The sequence below is a fragment of the Amblyomma mixtum genome, chromosome 6 (genome assembly GCF_055824585.1).
Source record: "Amblyomma mixtum isolate Tamu chromosome 6, ASM5582458v1, whole genome shotgun sequence".
NCBI lineage: Eukaryota > Metazoa > Arthropoda > Arachnida > Ixodida > Ixodidae > Amblyomma > Amblyomma mixtum.
Genome location: NC_143017.1, coordinates 88,182,141 through 88,208,641, shown reverse-complemented (window position 1 = coordinate 88,208,641; position 26,501 = coordinate 88,182,141). Strand labels below are relative to the sequence as shown.

General features: G+C 47.9%; 1 protein-coding gene across 1 annotated transcript in view; it reads right to left on the bottom strand.

Annotated features, from left to right (window-relative positions):
• Nucleotides 1–26,501, bottom strand: part of LOC149339615 (uncharacterized) — a 210,747-nt gene that overhangs the window by 127,762 nt on the left and 56,484 nt on the right. The window lies entirely within an intron of this gene.

Below are 26,501 nucleotides of genomic sequence, written 5' to 3'. Positions count from 1 at the left end.
TGTGGTCGTTCCTGCGCGATAGACTCAAATTCACCAACTAATTTCGCATCGGACTACCTCTACTGGAGCAGAGTTGGCTGCGCTTCTTGCGGCAGTACAGTATATCTCACAACAATCACCTCAAAAATGGGCTGTTTTCTGTGATTCAAAAGCTGCCCTACAATGTCTTCATTCTTCCTTGAGACATAGCGACCATGAGCAACTTACAGCGGAGATACGATATCTGCACCACCAGGCAATCGAACAAGATCATGAAATCATCTTCCAGTGGGTACCAGGCCATAGCGGCATTGTTGGTAACGCCTTAGCTGACGATGCTGCTCGATCGGCTCACGATACAACCAACACTGTCCGCATACCACTGACAAGAGCTGACGCAGCAAGGCACCTTCAACTGCTCGCCCGAAACCTGACTGTAACGTCGTGGTCTGCCCCTGGAGGTTGGTCACCCCGCTCGCATCACTTCAACCTCTTGCTCCAACATCACATACCATTCGGCCTCCCCCGCGGTGATACTACGCTGTTGTGCCGCCTGTGGCTGGGAGTGGCGTTCACAAACGCCTATTCCCATCTGATCACAATGGCTGACTCTCCTGCGTGTGACCAGTGCGGTTGTGACGAAACGATCAGCCACCTCCTCTGTGATTGCCCTCGTTTTGAGCGAGAGCGCGGTGTCCTAAGTGTTTCTCTGCTCCGCTTGGACTCGCGTCCTTTAACAGAGTCTAACGTTCTGGGGCCTTGGGCTCAACCTTCCAGACAACGGAAAGCGGTGAAAGCGCTCCTGACTTTCTTAAGGGACTCGGGGTTGCATTCCCGCCTATAATCTTTAAGTTTTCAGTGCGCGCCCTCTGTCCCTGTGTCCCTGTGGTCGCTGGACACTTAGAAAACTCATTTCCTTGCCGCTCTTTTTCCTTTTTTCCCCTTTGTTCCCCTCCCCAAGTGTAGGGTAGCCAACTGGGCATCGCCTGGTTAACCTCCCTGCCTTTCCGTCCTTCTCTCTCTCTCTCTCTCTCTCTATGGGGCTAATAAAAGCAGCACGCTGTGTAGTTGACGAAGGGAGTTTATTTCACTGCTACTCGGTCTGCGAACATGCTATCCATTCGCCTCCGAAGCCACATCTGTGACGACAAAGTTAATTTGTTCTATTACGGTTTCATTGCCTGGCATAAGTATGAAGCATATTGAATATTGCCACAAAACTGCTGATCGGTTGCCATGCAACAGCACGTATACGATGAGTGAGGCCCAGCGAGGCAAAAAACAGTCTCGAGACAAAAAAAAAAATGCGAAAACGCTTGTTCGTACCCTTATAACCTAAACACATACCTCAGCTCCATTTGGTGCACATCGGCGCATAGAATTTCAGTGCGCCCTCTCTCGAGAACCACCTAAACAATGTGGTCACCCTCACCCCTACGGTGCTTAGCCTCACTAACGAACTCCGAGTGCTTTGACGACCTACCCCACACTTCTTGACGGCCCCCATAATTAGGGGGCACCACAGATGGCATATTCACAATAACACTACAACTGATTGGACTTCCGCGCTCCGCTTCCTGCGAACAAAAATCTGTCAGAAAAAGGTGGAAATGCGTTGAGGTTGTCAACTACGTGACTCACAATAAGTGAAATCCGCTCACCAATCAGCCTCAGGGAAGCGAGCATCCTAATTTCATAGCAGTCTATAAGCATGCAACCACGAATTGAAGAGAAGTCTGCACTTCCCTAAACGACCTTCAAAACGCTCCCCTCAGTGACAGGCTGCGCTTCCAGGCGGAGAAAGAATCGAGCTTTTTAATGTGACACTAGAAGTGCACCAGGGTCGGCCACTGAACAATTTCCTCTGCAGTATGTAGAGACATCAGCGTGACATTATGTCCTCACAGACCAGGCGTATGAAGGCGTACCTTAGAGCACACTATGTTGTATGCTGGTGACACTGTTATGTATTCAAGGACCGAGGAAAGTAAAAAAGCAAAGTTGGGGAGCCTGGAGGAAAGAAACACAAGAGCGACGTCTGAGAATTATAAGCACCACCTGGATGGCTTGTAATTTAGGATATTTTGCATGCGGGGATCCGATGCTATTTACAGGACACCATGGCCAAAAGAACAATGCGTTTCAAGTACCTTGGCTCGACAACTGATGAAGACAGAGACTTGGCAAGGAAGGTCACCCGTAGATCCCAAATAGGATGAAAAAACTGGAAGGTTGTTTCACGCGTCCTTTGTGGCAAGAAGATCCCTGTTAAGCTGAAGGGCGAAGTCTACAGAACAATAGTGAGGACAGCGGTGCTCAATGGAACCGAAGCGATAAACCTAGAAAAGGTCAGCATGAAGAAATGAGGATGCTGAGGTGGTTGTGTTGAGTGACAAGAAAGGACAGTGTACATAACGACTACATGCAAGGAGCTGTCCAAGCAACAGATATTGAGAGAAAATTTAAAGAAGGTAGGTTGCAATGCTTTGGGATTTTGCAATTAGGAGGGACGACGAACACATTGGAAGAACGTGTTGAAATTTGAACTGGGTCGAAGGAGGTTCAAGGGAAGACGCATGTGGCAAGGAGACGACGGGGAGGAAAATCAAAGGTTGAAAAAGCTCAAGAAGAAAAAGATCGCGATGATGTAGATGAGGGCTCATAGAAAACAGCGACCAGTGTGAAAATGGGTCGAAGTTGAAAAGAATGATTAGATCAAGAGCGGTAGCTTCCACGTACCGAAAGCTTTACGGTGGGCCTGTAAGTAGACGGCAGCTTCAACAGAAGCTGGGGTCATCGGGTGACATATTTACAACCATAGGCAAACAAAGAAATGGTTCTTTATGTAGATGCTTCGCACGGTCGGGATGGTGCGGAGGTATACATTATCAAAAACAAAATGTGGAAATTTATACAGAGTTGAAAAATGCAAAATGGTCATGTGCAGGCGTTGCTTACGAGGTCATAAACATGTACAAAGACGAATTAAATTACCACCGGTTGAGGGACGTACGCCTTTAATCCGGTGCAGCAGGATTGTACAATAGTTTGTGATAGCAACAAAGAACGATGGCAAGAAGGGGCGACAAAAAATGCATGAGATTGCAATCGTTAATTTGCGTCTGAAAATAGCCGCGTTACCTATGTTGAGTATATTATCAGGAAGACGATTTCAGAGTTCAAATAAGGCGTGTCGGATGTAATGAGCTAGAAGTTTACAACAACAAAAAAAATCTATCGATCACTTACTCGATACGTAAGAAGTACTACAGGGATAGCTTTGGGCAGTATTAAAGATCGCCTTTAAGATGGCGTTGGAGCACATTCTAGGACTATAGTCCATGGTAGAGAGAGGGCAGACAGATTGTTTCTTGACACACAAATGAGGCGTAAAATGCTTATTTGATTCAAACATAAAACCCCTCTAGTAAGAAGAAGAATAAAATTAAATTCTTGAGCTTTTCGTCCTCCTTTATGAAAGAATGACAGCGATCGAAATAACGCACTCCTCACCGCTCTCTATTTTAACTTCATTTTGTGAAATGCGGACAGGTGAACACAGCTTTGCTCCATCCTAACAGGACAGAAGGGGGTCACTTGGCCACTGTGGGGTTATGTATCGAGTTCTGCGTTACAACATGCTGCTAGTCTCATTACAGCGATGACGTCGTCGCGCAAGCTATGCAGATCCTGCAGTTATGGCTCATGCATTCATACAAACCGGCCAGCTATGTGTTAATCTGTTATTTATGACTGGTGTGCTTCTTACCAAGAATTTGCAGACAGGAATGGAGTGCTATTAGCTGCCATCCTTGGCCAACTCGGGCGTACATCATCCCGAAGTGTGGGGAAGTCAGAATGAAACTGAAACTTTTCAAGCATTGCAAGCATTTACGTCTAATAGAGCCAAGATAAAAAAAAAAAACCTTTCTCCTCCCAGCTTCCTTACCACATCTTGCATTCGCTTTCATTCGTATGTGCACAGTTTGCTTTACAGATAAATTCGTAATTTTTCTTCCAACTCGATCTTCGTATCTGCCTTTTCCCCTGCCAAATTCGGGCAACCAGAAACACCAGCTCCAGTTCTGCCCCTAACCCCCGGCGTAAAACAGTCTCGGGGTCATATTGTTGCCATGGAAACGAGGCGTTTAAGAAATAGATGGAAAATGCTTGCGGTGGCACACAGGCACATAGGCAAAGTAGAGCGCAGCGTAGCGTTAGCGCGGTGGAGCGACATGCCAACATTCTCAGAGAAAAGTTTTGAAAATTACAAAAATGTAAGACACTGTTGCGGAAATATTGAAGGTAATGTTCCATTCTTCTGATATGTAGCGAAATATTTCTTTGGTAATGTTTTCATCGATGGCATCGAACAGTTAAGACTCCCATTGAAAACCAATGGGGAACGCTTTTGACGATAGCAGAAACGTTAAAAGAAAAAAAATGAAAGGCAGCCGTCGGTGACCTGCGGATATTGATTCTTAGAGTGAAATTTTACACTGTATAAAAAAATTGCTTTAATAAACGGTTTCGCGCTCAAAAATGTTTTTGTCCAGAACTGTGGTGATGAAGCGTTACGCAACACTTAAAAAAAAAAGGTTCGTTATCAGGAAATGAAAGGCGCAGTAACTGTCTCACTTTTCGGACGACATCTTGCGGCGTGAGAGAAGGGAGGAAGGAGGGATTGAAAGGACAAAGGAAGAAAGAGGTGCCGTAGTGGAGGGTTCCGGAATAATTTCGACCGCCTGGGGATCTTTAACGAGCACTGATATCGCAAGCACACGGGCGCCTTTTGGCCTTCGAAAAGCGGTCACCTCGGTTGGGTTCGAACACGGGTACTCCGGCTCACTAGCCGGCTCACATGCGGGCAAAATCGGTTGCTCACACCTGCTCGTACACCTGCTCGCCATATCAGGCGTTATAACATGTAATGGTCTAGCGTCCTGGCAGAGCTAACGTTCTAAACCAAAAGCACGTTCTAAATGTTTACGAATACTATCTATAGTGTGTACTTTGTAGCATCCATACAGTATAGAGTAGAAGGCTACATGTATGCCCTGTTAATATTGTCATGCAAGGCAGGGACACACTTCCACAGCAAGCAGCGTTCCAGCAGACAAACGATGATGATGATGATGATGATGATGATGATGATGTCCTCCGGCTTAATGACAAATACCCACGGCGAGGGATTGACCAGAGACTTTAACGCCTTCGTTTTCAAGCGCCTCCTGAGAACACCACGTGGCATTACTCACCCTTTTAAAAACAAAGAAAAGCCGGTTGGTCTCCCGCTGTAAGAAAAATTCCTAAGGGAAAATTTCTTTCCATCGCTCTGAAAACAGGCGTGTTTACCAAAAGCGTTTTGAAAAGAATAGAGCAAAAATCATTGTTGCATTGAGCACACATTCATTCCTAAGCTAAACCAAAAGTAAAGATTGTAAAATGGTGCAGAATTTTTCCTACGCAAATTGAAAGACAGGTCGTTGCTTGTTCGCCCCCAAGCTTCTATCCGCCATTACAGTGGCTGAAACGCGAGTGGCGAGAGTAGCGAACTCAGCTGCGTGCAGTAAAGGTTTGACTCGGTCCGACTTCTCTAACGATCCAAGCCAGTCGGCTCGCAAATTGCCATGCAGATGAATGGGCAAACAGGTTTCACTCTGAAAAAGCAACGCTCTGAAACGTATATATAGCTGTATTGAAGGTTCAAATAATGGACGGGAAAGAAAGAAGTGAATTTGGTAGCTTCAGTGGTTACATTTGATGATGCGACAGCCCCTCAAGCTAATTACCGACTCGTTTTATTTCGCATCAACCCTAACCGAGAGCTCTGCGCTACCCACTCTTCCACGGGAGGTCTATGTGGGAGCGCAGATTACTTTGTAGCCAGCGCCGCACGTTTCAGAGATAAGCGACGCGCTCGTAAAAATGCTCGGAGGAAGAGGGGCCTCGAATCGTCCGCAGACACACCTGCATTTCGGACCCACACAAGCCCACAAACATAACAGGAACCACAGTCAATATTTAGTGCCAAACAAGTTTCACAGCACATACGCGGACACTGTCATTTGCTTCCGTTGCGCGTCATTAAGGACGGAAGAACCAATTGGCGCTTCATTCCTACAAACATTCTGCATCGATAACAACGAAAGATTCAACTTTCCATTTATTCCCTTCCTTCTCCCTTTCTTCCCCAGGCTAACACCCCTCTCTCGCTTTGCACGACGTTGTGGTACCCTCCTCCTCCGCTCCCACTCCCCCTGCCGCCCGGAGTACGCAATTCCACTCCTCTAAAAAAGAAAAAAAAAGAACAAGAAAAAGAAGTGGATGCCAGCGAGAGCCAAAAACACACGCACACAAGAGGGTGCCCTATTATGCCGTTTCTCTTCTCACTCACTCGTCACTCTTCCAAGCACGTCGGCGATCCGCAATCCGGCGGTGCTGGCGGTGTGCGTTGCTGCACACCGCGTCGTCGGCAGAGGCCACGGGGCACGCTTTTATCACCCCTACACGTCCCGCGAGCGGCACGCTAAACGCCCAGAGCGCCTCCGCGCGCGCTGCAGCGAAAGGCAAACAAAGAAGTAGAAGTCAGAAGAGAAGAGGAACTTAACGATCGGCCATTGCTATACGGCCTGCCGACGCTGCCTGTGCTGCGCGGTTGCATGCGCGCCACTCTTGTGGCCCCAAGAGCGCGCGCTCGCGCACAACCCGAGGAAAGCAAAAAAAGAGAGAACAGCAGAGCCGGCCTCGTCGTCGCTCTCGTCCCTTTCTCGATAATGCCACGGCCGAGGCGCTCTGCTCCGCTTCGGGGGCACCCCCCCTTCCACCACCCTCCGGCGTTCTTTATTGTTATTCCGGTCTCGCGATAGCACGTGACAACGATCGGCGACCGGTCGCTCGCGGCTGCCGCCGAACACAGCGCTCCTCTGGCTCCTCCCGATTCGGGGCCCAGAAGCCGGCGCGGTGCGGTGGCGCGCGCCGGAAGACGTCACCTTCTGGCCCGCGCCGATTCCACCGCCACTGTCGCCGCTGCCTGCCTGCCTGCCTGGCTTCCAGAGATGCCGAGATCCAGCCAGCCAGGCTATCCGGTCGGTCTGCTCGAGCACGTGCATGCACGCAACGGTAAGGAAGGGCTACCCCCAACCACCCTCCCCCAGCTCCCTCCCAGTACACGCCGGGGCTTATTTGCGTGGCAAGCGCTCGAGAGCTTATTAGGCATGCGAGACGTGTGTGTTGTTGTGCCCCCTGTGGAGCAGATCTCGAAGAAGAAACTACAACTGCCCAATGAGCGCGTGCGAGACGTTACCTAGGTTCGCTCGTATACTTGCGGGATTGCCGAGAAAAGAAGCTTGCGGAGTCGCTTTTCAACGGCCGGTTTCACGGCGCCGATGTTAGGCGGATTCGTTAAAACACTGTTTTTGTCCCGCGCGGCTGCCTCACCACGTGCAAGGTCGCTTCGGCTGTGAAGTTGCGAGACGTGCAGGTACTGGTGATGTTCGCGAATCGATGGGCGCAATGCCCAGAAGTTTGTACATTGTAATGCGTAGTACCCTCGACCTCGTATGTTAAAGCGCGCGAGAAAGGTGTGAAGCGCATTTGGGATGCAGCCGCAACGGCATTAATACTCAAGGGACGATGTAACGGCGTTACTTATGCAGTGACACGCTGTAATCTCGAGAGCTGTTTTGCATGCGCGCACGAGGCGTAGGTCGATTAAAATCGTGGCACAATTGAATAAGTGTCGGCGTTTGAGCCCCAATGATTTATGTCGACCGCCCTTGACTGGATTCCCTTATGACTATAACACAGTAGCGAGGCCGATAAAAGGTGGCAAAATGTGAATTACGGCTATGGTTGTCATGTTTCAAGGCTGGCCCTGAAATTTCTGCACATGCGCAATTTCTTCATGAAAGTAATACTATCTTGTGGAAAGAAGCATAAAATATGTCTCGCCAAATCCGGATATCGATGCAATTTTGCGAACGTCCAGACATAGTAAAGCGCGCGCCCCTTGAATAACATATGAACACTGATCGAATCAAGAACTAAACGGGTTCTTCGGGCACATTAAAGAGAGAAGATGAAAGAACGCTGCGTTCTAAACTGGCAAGAACTGCAGTCAAGGTACGCATTCTATGGTCCTCAAATGAATTTCAAAATTAGAGAATGCTTTCAATGCCTCCTGGCGCATATTTACGTTGCTATTATATATGTACATTCACTTAAACTTTGAACTGAACGTAGGATTTACCAGAGTGGGAAGTGTATAACTACTTATAATGAGCGCTGAAATATGGTTTCGATCAATATCCCAAGAGCTTTCGCTATCCCTATTGAGCTCATTCATGAATGAGCTCATTAAGTGCAGCCACTCTCTGACTTGCCTAGGTCACGTAATCACAGGGGGCACGTCTCGAGAGAATCCCGTTTTCGGCTAATCCGGATAACATTGGATTTGGCAAGCTAGCTAGCTTTCGGCTCCGAAACGCTACGCTGAGTGCCACCATGCTTGCCCCGATAAGCACTTTTACAGCTATCACTACTAAAATAAGGCAAATTTGATAAGAACCGTGCTCTGAAGTAGCTTCTACCTTAAAAGTCACGTTCAACACTTAACGCGAACACCTGCCACATAGTGTTATCTGCCCAAGGATAGGTACATCATCATCATCATCATCATCGTCATCATCATCACCCTCATCAAAATCAGGTTATGTCCAACCGACGACAAAGGCCTCTTCCACTGATCTCCGTCACAAGCTTCGCCACCCTTTCAAAATAAATTCTTAATCTCCCTTTTCCCATCTGTTATTTCGTGCTCCTCTTGTTGGTGCTCTTTTTTTATTCTGGTTTTTGCTGCTGGCCGGAAGCCCGAACCAGCCTTTTTCCACGTTAACTGAGCAAATTTCGATTTCATTGAACAGTTTTCTTTACAGTCGCCTTTTCTTGACACTGGCACTAAATAAGCTTGGCACACGCACTTTGTTCCGCGGTGTCGCTGTTTGCTTCGGTAGTCGCAAATTATTTTTCACACGCTTTATAATAAACTCTCAGTTGTTGACTGAGCACTTTTTTACGCCCATCCTTTTCTGTGTTCGGCGCTTTCGACCTTGTTTTTCACTGTGGATCACCAATCTGATGTTACCTCACAGTACCGAGCTACTTAGTTTAAAATATTTCCAGTACACTGGGCACCTGTCCAGGTAGTAACGTTTTCTTCATGGTTTAACTACAAGTTAGCATGTGCTTAACTATAACCTAGCATGTGCACTTTATTCCACGGCTTCTCCGCTTCCTAAGCGCTCTTTAGTTCGGGTTTTCTTATTTATTTTGGTGCCTTTTACCATCTTGTCTTCCATGTTCTTGTTCGCTATGGACCAAAGGACCTTTTTCAGTGGATCAATAGCACTAGAGTTTCCAACAAGAGTGGCGGACTTTTATCTGTGAAGTACAGTTTGTTCTGTAATCCAGCGGACAGCGTAATTTTCTTTGTATAACAAACGCAGGCAAAATGTCGCGGTCGTGAAGATTATCGCAGGCAGCGACTGCTGCCAAGCGAGTGACCCAGGAAGGAATTTCGCCTGGAGGCCGTACGAGCCGGTAAAAATTGCCCAGGTCGGTGACTACTTCAGGACAAGCTAAAGACTTAAAACTGCATATCAAGTACTGGCACGCTGTCTTCTTGTCTGCTTCCAAATGAAAATCCCCACATAAAACTCAATATATATAATATCATATCACTGTAAAAGACTGCGCACACTGAAGACAGCATCATAAGCCCCGCATTAACACCTATCAAAATTCCAGCACACATTTAAGAGTGTTCCCAGAAGATGATTTAATGAACTTGCCACAGTGAATTCATGTCGCAAGCAAAACTAATGGCGCAAATTTGATGTAACACTGGAATTCAGCACGCTGTTTCTGACCAGTGAACCAGCGAGAAGTAAAAAAAGAATAGAGATAATACGAAGAGATTGGTTACATGCTAATGCACATAACATGACTCCTAGCTATACTCAGGCGGGAACCCCAAGGCAATGTGTGGAATAATAAAGTGCTTATTCACTTCAGTCATATAGATTAAAGGAAAGAGACATTTGACTACACAAATGAAGATTTCTTTATGGCCAATAAAGGCAAACAGCCAAAATAATTCAGCTTGATCTATACTTAACTGCCAGCTGCCCACCACTTGCATTGAAAGCATACATTACTGTTATGATTACGGGATGCCCTAAGGTAATCTGTCGTTCACTTATATTTCCTCCCAGAATGTCTATGCCTCAGAAACGCGCATATATATATATATATATATATATATATATATATATATATATATATATATATATATATATATATATATATATATATATATATATATATATTGCAGAGTATTGCAGAGCAGAGCGTCTGCAATACTCCAGCGTAAGCGAAGAAAAGGCACCGGACTTCAGCAGCCGCACTCTTTGATGCATCCGACCCCCATTGTCCGAACCGTGCCTGCACCAAGTGCGTCATGCCACGCAACGATTCTATATGGCGGAGGAAGCTCATTTGCTCGCGGATATTGTGGAAATGGATACGCCCCCTGCGGCGAATCGATGGCTATCAGCAGTGCTGGCATGCCGGCGGCAGCGAAGGCAGGACTGAGAGTGGGCTGGCGCAAGTTCGTCTAGCACGACCGGATCCGCAAGGTGCAATGGAGAAGAAAAGGAAAACGAAAGGAATGCGCTGTGAATTTCATAGCATTCTAGCCTTGGTATAAAAGATGAATAATGAGCCTCGCTCGTGCAAACGTTAATTTTTTTTTTACCGAATGAAAATTCTAAAAAAATTATTAGCAGATTTGTCACGAGAGGTTTACCCTATTTCATCGATTGGGAAAATAAAAGTGGTATAATTTTACATAGCTGGAGGCCGGATTAAGGACGGTAGAATTAAAATTAACTTCGGATATCGGCATCCACTGTTCCCACTAAGTGCGCCTTCAATGAATTATCGCTGTGTTCACCACTAAGCTAGATGATTTTCTTACGCTTTTTACACGCACACAGAGCTCTCCGTCAGCATCATTTAGTGCTGTCATTTGCCATTGCGTACGCATGCTGCGATGATTTGCATTCGAAGGTTGGACGACTTGGTTTACGGCTAGATGATAGTAAGAAATCGATGCTTAGTGACACCTATAACAGCTTCCAGCAACAGGCATCCCATGTTTTGGTTGAAGCTGCAGGCGTTGCACATCACTGGCTCGTTGTGCTTTCAGGAATTACGGAATGAAAGGATATCTTGAATGGTTACCGGGAAGTGCCAATATGTAGTAGAATTTCTTAGTAAAAAGTCTGAACACAGACCCGACTGTAATGTTGGCCCGCAGAAGAAAAATAAAATCCTATGAGAAGATAAAACTTCATTTTTTTATCACTAGTGTGGATATTGATGGTAATTTTTGAACTTATTTACTTTATTTCTCCACATAGAATCTGCACTTTTACGTATATCATTGAGGGCGAGATTCCCGCGTTTTAGTGACTGTTTATTTATTTGTTCAATATCACCCTTAGACACATGAGTGATGGCAGTCAGGGCCGTGGGACAAAATATCTCAATATTAAACCTAATGATGACTCTGATAATAACTCCAAGGTCGAATTAAAAACGTCACCTACTGCCAGTCGAAAAATCCACTTCGATGGTTTGTTGTGTTGTGGAGTTAACGCCAGGATTTTCTGGTGTGGCTATGATCACCTGACCAACCTGTTGCTATCTCGCGTGCACGCCATGACGGTCTAGTACATTCTTGTATGAACGTGAGACCAACCATGTTTGGAGTTTATTTGGAGCACTCCATGTTAGGAGTGCGCTCTTGTGTTATACCTGCAGCATGTACCGAACCATCTGGTGCACTCTAATGCGCACGCCACATCCATCTGATATGTTTGGTTGCGCCTGCCAGACCAATGCGGCCACAGTTGGTGTTGCGTCATCCCAGTGCACGGAGCGATGAATCGTGCACTGCACATTACATGCTGTTATCATGGTGCTGTCAAATTAGCTTGAGCACCGACACATTCTTAAGTTTGTTGAACAGTCATGGTGTTTTCCTTATCTTCTTTTGAACGCAGCGGTAGCCTCGTGGAGTGATCGCCCGTCTCGTGGACAGGAGGTGGGGGGTTCGATCCGCAGTGCTGTTAGTACCCACTGGTTTCCAGACTGGGTAAAAGATTTCCTCTGGTCTGGTGCTCCGCTAGTCTGCGGTGAATTGCTTAGGAAAATATGTCTTCGATGACACCCAGTGCGCACCCAGAAAAGCGTCAGCGGTAGCAGATTTCTCAACACGGTAGCGCCACGGACCAACGTTTGAAGAACAGAAAAATTAGAATCGTTTGGTTTTGAGAAGCTATGGTGCTTTTTAGGCGCACCATTTCCTGCATATAACATGCCTAATTGTTTTCTAGTGCAAATGGAGACGCGGCTAATCTCAACAGCACATCACATTCACACTAAGGCACATTAGGCTGGCTGCACCAGCCAGGAAACACTAGTCATGTCTGAATATTCACCCTGGTGCTGGTACCAAACAAGGCTAGGTGGATTTTTAGACAGGGTTGGAGAAGGAACCGTCTCCAACTGTCCAGGTTGGAGAGGGAAAGAAAGTGGTAGCGGAAAGGCAGGGAGGCTAACCAGGGCATCCAAAGAACCGAAGGGGAAGATGCCAATATTTATGTTGAAAAAATTATAAGAGAGTGACATGAGTCATCGTTGTTAAAGTGTCAGCACATTAAGGATGGTCCGCAAATATGTTGCGATGCAGCGCACGTAGCTTTCTCTTTACAAAAAGGTCTCCAGTGTCAACGCATCTCTTGGAGCTTTGCCGCGCACCTCTTAAGCACTGCGGAATATTTTGTTGCTGTTGTACAGGTTTAGGTTTATGGGGTTTAAAGTCCCGAAGCAACTAAGGCTATGAGAGACGCCGTAGTGAAGGGCTCCGGAAATTTCGACCACCTGGGGTTCTTTAACGTGCACTGACATCGCACAGTACACGGGCCTCACATTTCTCCTCCAAAGAAATTCAACCGCCGCGGCCGGGATCGAACCCGCGTCTTTCGGGCCAGCAGCCGAGCACCATAGCCACTGAGCCACCGCGGCGGCCTGTTGCTGTTGTACAGTTGCTGCCTTTAAACCGCTTGCTCCACATGCAAACCTTCACAGAGAAGGACACTAACTGGAGATTATGTTTTCGTGTTACACCTCTTCGGAGGTTCGACTGCACCCTAAAATTTTACAGGCGGCTAGTCCGCGCTGCCAGTAAGACACACAACATTTTCCATCTGGGTTGTTTTTGAATTCGGTTGACTATATGGCATGTTGAGGCGCAGTTGCCAGCAAGCGCCTCGTTCTTCGCCTTACGAACAAAACTTACGATTTAAAATGAACCGAATTCAATCTTCAAGTTATCGCTCTTCCTTGGCACGAGAAGAGTGTAAAACTCCAACGGCGTCGGCCGATTCTCATGAGTCTACTAGCGTGACAATGCAGGGAGTGTGAGATGAAAGGGGATAGTCCCCTCGCTCCGTGGTCTGGCATAGTCTCCTCCCTGCATTGTCATGCAAGCAGGTTAATGAGAATCGACCAGCTCGGCTCGAAGGGGGTCCTTTGACGGGGAAAAGCCACTTCTGACTTTGCATCCGACTTTTGTATCCGAGTTGTATCCGACTTTAGTATATGAAACATGGCGAAAAAAGGATCAGGCAATTTCCTGTTCGACGGCCACACAAGCCTACCTCTTTCCTAATTACACTTCCGCTGAAGGCTGCCTGGGTTTTACTATTACTGAGACCATACGGGTTTGCGGCGTCCATTTCGTTTTGAAGATAAGACAACGGCGACACGCCCGATATAGCGGCAAGGTGTCTCGTGTGGGAGTCACATGACAGTATGCATTTCTTTTTTCCAATGCCATATATTTTTCTTAAAGAATACAGTGTAAACATTAAATTCGTAACAGAGAACCTCTCGTGTCTTCGGAAACTTTTCCATACGATCCTTTATTGCACCATGACGTAATCTTGGCTCACGTATGGCAGAGGTCTCTCAATACAGATTTACTCGGAACAAAGCGCAATGTGAATATTGAATATCCGCGTTATAGACATGGCGCAAGCATCCCTTCTATTCTCTACCTAGCAACGGGATGTCTTCTCGGAGTTATTTTTGAGCACAAGAACGACCGAAAGCCAAGGCCAGAATTACCCTGTAGGGGATGATGCTATCAACTTACGTAAATGAACATGACCAGGCTGGCCATCGTAATATTTCACAAAACGCGCCTCATGCATATTTACAAATATACGAACTCCGGAGGGGGAAAGAAAAATAAGCAAAAACTCCTCGCACTCAGTCCGCATCTAAGAAAGTCGAAAAACGGGGGGGGGGGGGGGGGGGGGGGGGGCCGCCACGAAAAGAATGGAGTTCCTCGGCAACCCCACTGAACCGCGAGGGTTATTGCGCAGGATATATGTGCCAGGAACACTAATGTTCAGACAGTGGTTGACCTGCGAGAATGCTTGCACACGCTCAAGTGCATACATGCTGTCCCACGCACGAGGAGCAAAAATACTCCTCCCATTGTTCCACAGAGGGATCCACGATGATCACCACTGGGTTACGATCCCAATCCCTCGCAGTTCTTTGATATGGACGTCACGTACAAAGCCCCGCGCGTCTCGCGTTGCGTTATTGCGCCCTCGGAAAAGTAACAAATATATCGGCGCCCGTTGCCCAACGACGCACAACACGTGGCTGGATGTGCGAGAGGCTTCGAGAGGAACGTGCGGTAGGGGCGCTGCAATCGCGTCCCATGCTGCATTCTCGGGGCTGCTTGGAATGGGTGCGGATGATGTATGCTGGTCAGATGCAGCACCGCCTTTTGTGTTTGTATACGGGTCTGCGTGCCTGCATGTTTGTATACTTGTGGACGTTCCTGCTTGGAAAGGAAAAGCGAGGCTGCGCCGTTGCGAGCGTGCCGTGAACGAAATGTGGGCTGACGGCGTTCTATGCCGGCAAGCGAATCGTGTATTCCTGCTCGTTTTTGTCTTGATACCGGAGAGAAAAGCGAGGGCTTCGGCCGGCTCAAAATTTCAGAGGTTGCGTAGATGTCGATACGTACGGGATCAGTAAAAAAGGACCCAAACTTTGAAGCTACTGAAGAAGCTTGGAATATGATTAGGGACAGCGCTGCGGGCGGTTGAATAGAAAAGGATAGGGGTAGATTTAGGAGACATAAGGATAGCGCTATGGATCAGCGAACGGAAACAAGTTAACGCTATCTATAGCATATAGATAGATAGATACAGAGAGAGGGGAAAGGCAGGGATGTTAACCAGAAAGGATTCCGGTTGGTTACCCTGCATAGGGGAAGGGAATGAGGGAAGAGGGAAGAGAGAAGGAACGGGAAACCTACAGCCTATATCAAAAACATAAAACCGACTCGAGCGCGCACCTACGTCAAAGAACAGTCGAGGCAAAAGAGTGTATATCGAGTAAGGGGAAACGTGTCCAGGGACTACAGAGAGCGAAGTGGGGAGATGGCATGGGGACAATTCTGGAGTGTAGATCTAATTAGAGACCCATAGAGAAGGGGCCGCTGTCCTGGAGTGGATATGACCTGGTTAACGGTGAGGAAAATGGGAAAACAATGTACGGGGGTGCATGCGAATCTCCATGTTCATAAGAGCAGCAAAGAAGAAATATCTCTCTATAAAATATAGGCGGAGACATTTCTCAGCCCTGGCTGTGAAGCGACTCCCTTGCAAAGCCCTCACTGTGAAACCTGCCAATGAGCACAAGTTCAGCTTTATTGAACATCACTTCGAACTTTGAGGCAACTGTGGAATATTGTAAGATACTGCTATTGTAAAAAACATATATATATATATATATATATATATATATATATATATATATATATATTGACGGCAAAATATATTGACGGCAATAGTCCAATCTTCCAAAGCCTACCAAAATCTTGCTTTAAAGTTTGTCCCGCACTCGAACCGGGTAGTTAAAGCTGCCATAGAAAACCAATAGGGATGCATTTTCGACAATAAATAGCAGAAAAATAGAAGAGCCCCAGGGAGGCATCTGTTTGGTGTAATCTTTCCATACGCAAAAAAACTGAGTTCCTAAACAACTTCATTCTGCAAAAAAAATGCGCTTGACCACAATTTGTGGGCATGTCAGAAGCTCCTGCAAAGCACAGAGATAGAGAACAAGCAAGAACAGTTAACCCTTCACCAGCGAGCGTGTATTGTTCACAGCACACTAACACGAGAGCCTGACGGCCGCTCCTCGTTAAAGGCTCCCTCCGGTTAAGTGTTCACATTTCTGTTTTCGTGTTTACGCTGATGCATGTAGTCCTCCATGTGTTCTCCAGTTGCGTTCCCCCTGGGACTCACGCACAAGCACTTGGGAAAGCAGCAGCACCAACAGGAGACGGAAACGAATAGCCAAGTGTCAGGAACAAAAGGAACGGCGCCTTACTCCTTCCCGAGCAGAGCTGTCAGCATAAGCAACTCGATAGCGGAGAACTCACGATGTAAGATCGCAGACACCCTAGGTGGAACGCGTGACTGGACCTCATTGGTGGAGGCCGCATTTACGCCACCGGTCGTCTCGGAAACGTCTTGAGTTACGGCGGCCCTTTAAGACCCGCGGACACGCGAGAGGGCCAGTCCTCACGCCAGCTAGGTTATAAAATAAAGCAAGTTATAGGCCGTCTCTGGCGTCACTTAACGCCGGGGGGTCACGCCGAGGCTATAGTGAGAAATTAGGCGCTAAATCGATCGCCGTATAAACGTCGAACGCTCGAATTTGGCTCTGCTTAACGCGATCACGCAGAGAGCGCGCTGTACACTCAGGTGGTGCTATCTTTTGATCTCGTACCGTTGGTGGCCTCTCTGGCAGGTTGCGGTGTTGTTGAAACTTGTTTATTTCGTTTTGTTTCCCTCGTGAGGCTGCGGTGAGAAAGGGTGATGAGAAGGCGGAGCAACGGGGGAAGATCCTCACATGGAGGAAGATCACAGAAGATGATCTAGAAGAACACAGTCCACTACAACAACTTGGCAGACAGCAGGTTGGCCGTATTTTCCTCAGAGAAGCGCATGAGTCAGAAGGCTCTATACCGCAAAGGCAAGGAGTGCTTCGTTGTTGCCTCTCCCCCCTCCCCCCTGCTATTTGTTTACCTATGCACTCGTAACGTGTTCAGAGCACAACCCCTCATGACACAGTACGCGGTGTCATGGTCTGCACACGGGCACATGAACAAGGCGGCTTTCCTCAAGTATCAATGTCCGCATATGGGGAAGAAGCGACAAAGGTGGTTCTACCACGCCGCACAATATTTCTCGTTCAAAGGGAAAGTAGTGTGATTTGCAAACAGGTAAACTCGGGTGCTCTCGACCAAGACAATACACCACTGCCGACGTCAATAACGACGTCAATCACCCGAAGAAAGAACTCAACACAACTTTCTTTGCAAAAAGAAAAAAAATGCAATAGCTAGTATACAGGCTAAAGCAAGAGAACTATTCTATAAAGGTCTTGAACACCAAATAACTTGTTGGTATAGAGAGAAAGAGATAGAGCTCATGATTGAGATGACGGACGGGGGAAAGCAAACAAGCTCACCATGTGTCTTCCTCATCCTATCCTCAACACTGGTCACCATAACAAGCGCGACGCTTTACTCCCCCCCCCCCCTCGTATGTTTACCTCGTGGAATTCAGATACCTACCTGGCCAGCGCTCCGCACCCCGTTGGAATTGTCGGCCTTGGCAAAAACAACATTCTCACGGACGCTGCCAGCAGCACCCGTAAGCCGGGTCATTTTTTTCCCCGCCGAACGTCTCTTTCATCGCATCCTCACGCTAGCTGCAAACCGGAACGATGCTCGCGCGCGCGCTCCCTATCGAAACCGTCCTGTCACTTTCGCGGCACCTGACCTGAATATCAAATCCCTCCTTCTTCCACCCGCGAAAGCAGGCTCCAAAGAGCCGAGAGGCCACTTCGCCGTACCTACGCCAGTAAGCCTGCGAGGAGAGAGAGCCTGGCGAAAAAAGAAAAAGGTTCGCCCTGATGCCGCACACTCCTTGCTTTCTTCGCTTGAGCGGCAGCGCGGGGACCATGGCTCTCTTTCCCGCCGCTCCGTCTCTCACACGCTTGTGTTTCTCTCCTCGTGTATTCTTTCAAGGCTTGCTGTGCGTTCAGCGTGGAGGCAGGAACGAAGATCGTAGTAGGCAGCAGGGGAAGAAGCCCTCCTCACCTGGGAGGCTCCACATAGACTTCGCTTACGCAAACGATAATACGGAACCCGTGAGCACCTTGCCGGCGAACGCACGCAGCTTGGGGTCTCCTCCTCGCCCCACCTTCCCGCCGTCCCCGCATCTTCGACGTATCTATTCTATATAAGAACCAACGATAAGAGCACTTCCCCTCCAGACTCTCTCTCTTTCCAGCTTATTTTGCCGTTCAACCTCTCCCGGAGTTCACTCGGTTCTCCGAGGACAAGACGCTGAGCGGGAGCGGCGCCGGTGACTGACCATATCCGTCCTCGGCCGCCGAAGCCCGTCGAGCAAGCTCCTCCATTAGCGGCAGGTCTTTTCCTTTCCACTGCTCGTCTCTTCCCGGCTTCGACTCACGAAGTCCGGCGGAGTCGTTGCGTAGAGTGAAAGCGCAACTGGGCCAGCCCTTCTCGGAAACAGAAAGCAGCGCGCCACCCGGCTTCCCTCGACGTCAGCCGCAACGGGGCGAGGCGCATGCGAGGCGCGCATGCAGCATGCCTCAACGAGAGCTCCACGCAACGGACGAACCGACTGCGGCCCTTGTTGCAATAAGCAGCCGCACCGCTGTGTTGGAGCGCAACAGCTGCAGGGGCCCTGGCTCGACTCGCCCGACCAGCTCGCCGCTCTCGCGTGCCGCCCCGCGAACTCGGGACGGCTCCGAGAGCGAATTGCAGCGAATCATAAAAGGTCGAGGCGCAATTACGCCCAGGTTTCAGATGGGGGGAGGGGGCGAGAGAGGACAGTCCGCGATGCGCCGCCAGTGCTCTGCTCGCAGTCCTGTCTGGCCTCGGGCGAAATGTTCTCGGCCACGTCCCTGTAGACGTGCAGAGTTATACACCAGCCATCTAACCCAGAGGGGCGTGGTGGACATGTTGGGTGGCGGCAGCGACGGAGCGCGCGCGCACGAGTTCAGAATCAGTCCGGACGCCCCGCCATCCCGACCGCTTCAGCTGGGCTTGTTCCGCCGTCGCGTGGGAAGCGGCGAACATATGTGCGCGCGACGCTGAGGCGCGCCGCCCTGTGCGATAGCCCGGGCACTCATCTCCACGGGCTCCGGAAAGCACTCGCGGAGAGGCCGACAGCTGCGGCGGCCGGCAGAGCGCAGTCAGGTGGGTGGACTGTTCGATTTGTAGCTCTATATAGGTGGGTATGTGTCGTATATGGCGACGGCGCGTGAACACTACCGCGAGGGACGCAGCTAAGTATAAAATGGCTTAATCTGAATTGGTTACCACGAACGGGAAAACAACTTCCAAAATACATTGGCGCGGCATTTTATCGACGATCGCTTCTTTATACTGCTTCACAACCTGTCCGGTCAAAGCGAAGCCCAGCGAATTGAGACCGAATCAATTCTGGTTTCCTGAAGTGATACCACACGCTTGCCCGCCGTGATGATGGGTCAAGTTATTTAATTATATTAACCTAATAAGTTCCAGCTGGTTACTGCCATACGTCCGTTTCGACAGGCTCTCCATAGGAACGTGTGCTAAGAGTTCGATTACTTCAGCTTGCCCAAGGGTGGAAAATACAGACACCCTCAGGTATTGTAAGGTAAATTCTTTCACGGGATAGTTTGAAGTCTAGAGTAAAAGTGTGTTCAAAACGAAAAGCGATCGGTTCGTTTCAATTTCAAACACGCTCACACCAGAAGATCGGAGATGGAGGCGCCGACTCGGGCCGTTAACTTCTCCGCGTGCGTAAGACACGTGGTGTACAAAGAGCCAACGCGACTTTTCGGCGGAGCAGCTTCCGGTTCTGCGCGCCAGGGGGCGTCGACGAGAGACCGGGGAAGAAAAGAAAGAAAGGAAAGTTAATAGCTAAGCGGCACGACACGCGAGATATCCATCACGCTTGCAGACTCCGTGGCGCTGTGTCTCACTGCCGAGCCTTACGCAAACTGGCTCCGTCCCTCTTATTCCTCCTCCTCCTTGTGTGAGTTGTCCCTGACGCTTGCCGCAGATAATGTACTCACTACCTCCTCTCTAGACTTGAACAAGTCGCCGGGATGGAGAAAAAAAGAAAAAAAAAAGAGGTCGCAAAAGCTCGAACGTACTCGACTCGTCCCGTAAACGGCAGCTGCCGAGGATGCTCAGTGGCACTGCTTCTGCACTGTCCCCCGAAGCAGGCAGCTAGCCACGGTGAAGACGCATTTGCGACACTCCGCGCGCTCGCTGTTTCGAGGCTACCGGCACGGCCAAGGCCTAATCCGGCTGAGGTATATAGGTATGCATATTTATGTACGTTATGTAAGCCGATAGCTACACAATGCAACCGTAATACGGTGCGTGAATAAATCTTGTTTCGTTTGTCTTAGCGCAACTAGACCAGCCATGTGATGGCGGGGCGTACTAAACAAAGGGATATGGTTTACTTGCAAGGCTACTTGAAGCTTAAGAAGGAAAAACAGCACAAAAAAACGGGACAGGAAAGAACACGACGGCACAACGCGCTGACTAGCAACTCATTTTTATTCCGCTAGAAGCGAAATATATAGCTGGAAAAAACACCTAAACAACAAAAATAAAATATTTTAAACGACCCCGATACAGAAAGTGCAATCATTTCAAAGGCTTTGCTTAAGTCAAAAGGAAAAATAAGTTATTTCTTTGTCAAGCAGTTTGACGAATAGCTTGCTGACGCAGCTCTGGCCTTTCTGCTGAATGATTAGCGCTTCGAAAATTTTCCTCGCTTTTTTTTGTTTTGTATTTCTTTAGGAAGTGCGTGCTGTCCAGGAAATGGGATGCAGTTTTTCGAAGGGCTATTCTTGCTATGTGCGGCTAGGTTGCTGCCTGTGCATGTTTTTAGCAATCCGGCGTGTTCGCTCAGTTGAGCGTTCACACAGCGCCCCGTTTGCCTGACAGACGTGTTCCCACACGACAATGCCACATCATGCACCACACCGCACTGACAGTCAATATAGCTTTCTTTATGGTTCGTGTCACATGGGCTGCGTAGTGGTTCCTTCTAAAGCAAGATGTACCAACTTTCCCAAGTCTCCGCCTTAAAACAGCTAATCACAGCGTTTCTTGCTCTTGCTTACATTTCGACCAAGTAGACACACTGGCCGCGCAATGCCAGTTCACGAATTTCACGAATTAAGAGATACCGGCGGTGTCATTTCACTCAACGCAATTTCGAAGTGGTATCTGTTGCGTCAGGGGAAACCCCAAAAGAACGGCTCTCATCGACTGCACTTTCACGGCCTTTTCAGGAACTTTGGAGCAGCTATCGAGTATAGATAGGTCCGAACGAAGGCATTACAGACAAAGCAAAGTCGAACGACGACTTCGCTTTGTTTGTAAAGCGACGACTTCGCTGCGTTTGTAAAGCCTTCGTTCGACTCCCTTTCAAAGCTGTTTTCGTCGTGTTCCTAAACTGTCCTGGCCGTCGACTAAAATCCTTAAGTAAACGCACAACCTTCTGTGGGCACTGTACGCACCTGGCCCAGTTGATTTGGAAGGAACGCGGCTAGCAGGCTGCAGAATCGTATGGCATGATGTTTGAGATATAAAGTCAGGAAACTGAACCTGGGCTATTAATTAACGACGCTATCTATAGTGCATGCTTCAGGGTTAATTTTGACTGCGTTGGGAATTCTTTACCGTGCGCTAAGATGGCATCGCACAGGGCCTTGGTACACACTAAGCACGAGTTACCCAATATGGGAGAAAAAGAGAGCAAGCTGTTCCCTAGCCGACTCCCTTTTAAGCGCAAGTTATGCTGGTCAAACCCTGGGGTGAATTTATATCACTAAGAATAGGGAATACCTGCCGTTGGCAACGGAAGCGCAGTTTCCTCTTCAAAGCATGCGATGTCCCAGCCATTGCGAAGATTTTAACCGAGGTTTCAATATCCTCTATTTTGTAACCTAAATACCTCGGATGCCGCCTATTCCCATTACTAACTGCAACAAGTTACTATGCTTTGCCGGGGGAACGTGCCTTCGTTGCCAGCAGTAAGCATTTTGTAAATCAATGGCCGAAATCTACTCCGGAAACCGGAGAGTGCGCTACAAGACAGCTTGCTCCTCTTTTTGTTCCCATATAGGTTAATTCGTGTTTAGTGTGTACTTACATTTTGCCCTCAGTAAAATGCAGCCGCGGCAGCCAGAATTCGATCCCACCACCTCGAGCACAGCAACGCCTCAGTTTCGGGTGAACATGAAAATGCCTGCCTGAACAGCAGGGTATCAGTCTCAGTGCATGAAGATGAACCGCCTGATTCGCAGGTAATCCGAGGTGAGGTGATAGGCGCTTCAGAAAACGTGTCTTCAAATTTAACGTTCAAGAAGTAAATCCTTTTTTTTTTTTCCGCGGTTAGATAATGTTCAATCTTTTTTATTCATGGCTGTCGCCCTAAGGATTCTAAAAAACATACCTATGTCGTGCTATAATTATGAGCGGCGTTTAAATAGGTTTCATTTTACACACTTCATAAGTTAACTCTCTGCCATAAATAGTTGAGTTTTTTTTCTTCAAGGCGCTGTTTATTTCTGTTTTTTTTTTCGTTCCATCGGAGAAAATGATAAGAAATAGTGGCTCTTATACCAAACCATGAAAGGTTTAATCACACAATATTACAGCTGACAGGTTATACGCCATTATGCTAAGAGATGCACGTCTCACAAAGCCGCGCAGAATATAATCGGGCCTTCTCAAGTTCGAAGCGCCAGCAGAATAATGCGCCGGCTCTCAGAAGCGTCCAGTGGCGTTTAACCACGATTATTAGGAAACTCCTGCAGAAATACAGTGGCTAATTGCTCGAGGTTAGACACCTCGCAGCGCAAATTTAAGGCGAGGCCAGCAGCGAGTCACGGTAGGTACACACAGTACGTAGCCTGTTTGCCCAGGTAGCCACAACGACCAAACTTCAAGATCGGAATATATAGTGTGGCAAAGAGTAAAAAAAAAAAAGACGAAAAATCAGCGAATGACATTTCAAATAGTTCCACGAAAGCTACCCCCGCGCGGGTTGATAATACCAGGGCCGCTGAGAAACAACACACTAGCCTAACCAAAACCAGAAGGTGCGACCGCACCTACAAACGAGCAGAAAAAAGAAAATAAAAAAAAGAAGCAAATAAGTCAGGCCAAGTTGCTACATCAAAGGGGAGGCGTCGCATATTTACTGCTTCAAACGCGTTTTAATCGGTGCGCGCGCTCAAGAATCCCTTCGGACAGAACCCGTGAATGCGTGATTAGTAGCAGAGCCGGGTATAATTATAAGCCACCTATAGGAAGACTGCCGTGCGGCGCCAGCGACATTCCATTTCTCCTTCGACATGATCGGCTCGGGCCCGTAGGCTCGCCCGATCTTAGCGAGCACATGCACTTTGACGCGCATGCAGGCATAACGCAGAGCGGGGCGCATTACTAACATCGTACACACACGCACATACACAGAAAGGGGAGGGGGCAACAGTCGGTGTAACGAGGACATAATGAGCGCAGTCTAGAGAGAAAAGGAGCAGGATGAAAAACCAGTTGCTGCTAGCCGGCACAGCTCGCGACTGGTCCCGCCCCTCGAGCGAGTCGGGGAGCCGTTTAAGTGAACCCAACCCCTTTGACCCTCCGGGGAACGCAGCGTGGATTCCTTTCGGTGGATGATGCTCTCGCGATATGTGCTTCGGGGCGATATAACCGGAGGATGGGCATGCTCTTTTTTTTGTTTTGAGATTGTTTATAAACTAGTTAATGATGGTTTAGTTTGGAACTGCTTTGACATTGAACCGGAAATTTACGACCGCGAAACCGCACTTTTATAATATTCCCAGTTATTACGGTCGAGATAATGTAGCTCGGTGAATGTGATTAAAAACATGTGCGAGATAATGTGGCCCGGCGTTCAACAGAGATATTTTAACCCTATAAATTTTTTATCGCAGTGCAAATTGAACAAGCCCCACCGCACTTGAGTGAAGAAAACAAGTTTATATTATGTACACATACATAGAAAAACGCAGCCTAACGCGAACCCCAACCAAAGTGTGATGGCAACCACCGTCCCTAAAAGGCGTCTGCAAGGATCTGAGCAAAGCAAAAGCCCCTGAGTAACTAAACCAGCTTAGTTACGTGAAGACACCATCGCACGAATCATTTGATGCTCTGAGCAGCTGCGTCTAGAACAAAAATTTACGTCAGGGCCGATGATTTCGACTTTCTATGTTTGTAATATCTGTTTGTTCAATCAAGCGTATTGAGAGAAACGATACTTTCTTCGGGATGCCTCTGCACACAAGGCATTGAGACATCCCAACATTCTGTCAGATTTTACTAGTAAGTGAGGAGGTAGGTGACAAGGCCTGCTTCGCCGCATAACTCGTTTCATGGTCACCTAGCCGAAAACTTGTCTCGGTTAAGCCTGCATCACGGACAGGAAAGCTTCCAGCGATTAGAAAAGTTTCACTGCAGTGTCTCTGAGGTCCGAGAGATGACACTGTTGTAGAGACGCAGACACAGCAACAATGCAACTTATTGTTCAGGACAGATCCAGGAAGATACTCGGATGTCAGGCTCATCACATTCCATATTTATTCCTTGGGCAGCTCTTAGATTGGTTATTTGATCGCCCAGTCACGTAGCACGAACAGCACAAGTAATCTGCTTCGGGAGGCCATTATTAAAAAGCTGCTGTAGATGAGTACAATGCGAGTTGTAAGCACTGTAGTGGGATACAGCATGATTATGAGCCAAATATCAGGCTTAATCAGTATAGTCATCAATTGTTTAGCATCATTAATAATCGTGTTCATTTCCTTTGCCCACGTACGGTAAACAGCGCCAGAAATGAGCGTGCCCGAAATTAACAGCAGTTCGAGAGCACGAATTCTTGTATCCCCTAGAACGCAAGCAGTTTTATATTGAATTCACTGCAGGCAACCTGTACATCATAAGCTTATTGGTTTAGTTTGTGGTTTGGTTTATGTGGGTTTGACGTCCCAAAGCGACTAAGGCTATGAGGGACGCCGTAGTGGAGGGCTCCAGGAATTTCGACCACCTGGGGTTCTTTAACGTGCGCTGACATCGCTACACGGGCTTCTAGAATTAAGCTTATTATTATATGATAATTAGGTATGCGTGTTTAAAGCTAACTACTGCACTTTGTTCTACACAACGACAAAACACAATGTCACGGAAAACAAGAATTAAGAACACGCCTGAAAAAGTGACAGAGACGATTCTGTATCTACCATTTCGCACTGTCGTTGAGAGCAACTGAGCGAAATTTGCCAACCAACATAAAGGGAACCAAACTAATTCATCGACTTCTTTGCATTTTCTGCGCATTCCATAACTTGTGCCATTTGAGCTATGCATCTTTTTCTGTGTAAATATATGAATTGAGGTTTCCTCGCAATACCACGTGCCTTTTGAAAGTTGCGGTTGTTTTGTCGTCGTGGTTCTCGGTGGTCACCTTTTGCCGAAATAAAGCTCCCCCATGCAAGTTTATTGATAATGACAGCCAAGAACTCATTAAGGAAGAAGGTAGAACAAAAATGTACGAAAGAATAAATGAAAACAGAGGGGGAAAACAAAGGAAAAACGGATCGAAAGAAAGAACGAGCGGCCTTTGGTCACTTAATGATAAGCACAGAGTTTGGGTTGCTTTGTTTAGAAAGCAGTTTTTTTTTTTTGTCGTTGCACTATCATGTTTGCACACAGTACGCCAGACGAGCATTTCTCCGATCAGCGAATCTGGGCGTGCATCCATAAGCAGCAAATTGATTATTAACATCACGCGAGCTCTAATTATTCCTTACGTCGCTAGTTCCCGGATGGCATCACTTCACCGGGTAACCGACCTAATTTCTGCGGGGGAGAAATAAAGCACACGGCAAAAGTAAACGCAACGAAAGGAAAACAAAGAAAGATCACGAGACAGAAATACGCCGACGCACGGCAACCCCGATTTCGCTTGCCAGACAACTTTCCTCCGAACCGCTGCTTCAGCGAAGCTGAACCTTGCAAGGGCACGCGCTTGCCTCGCGTAATCCGACTCGCGTGCTGCGCCGTCGCGCAAGCCATCTCCGCAGCGCTCGGGAGACGCTGACTACGCGAGCACGATTTCCTTTGTGAGCGAAATGTGCAAGATAGGGGCGCAAAGCCCCCCAAGGTAGTGCGGCAGATTATATTCCCCGCCGCCCGGCGGCCACCGGTTGTTTCTCGGGTCTTCGCT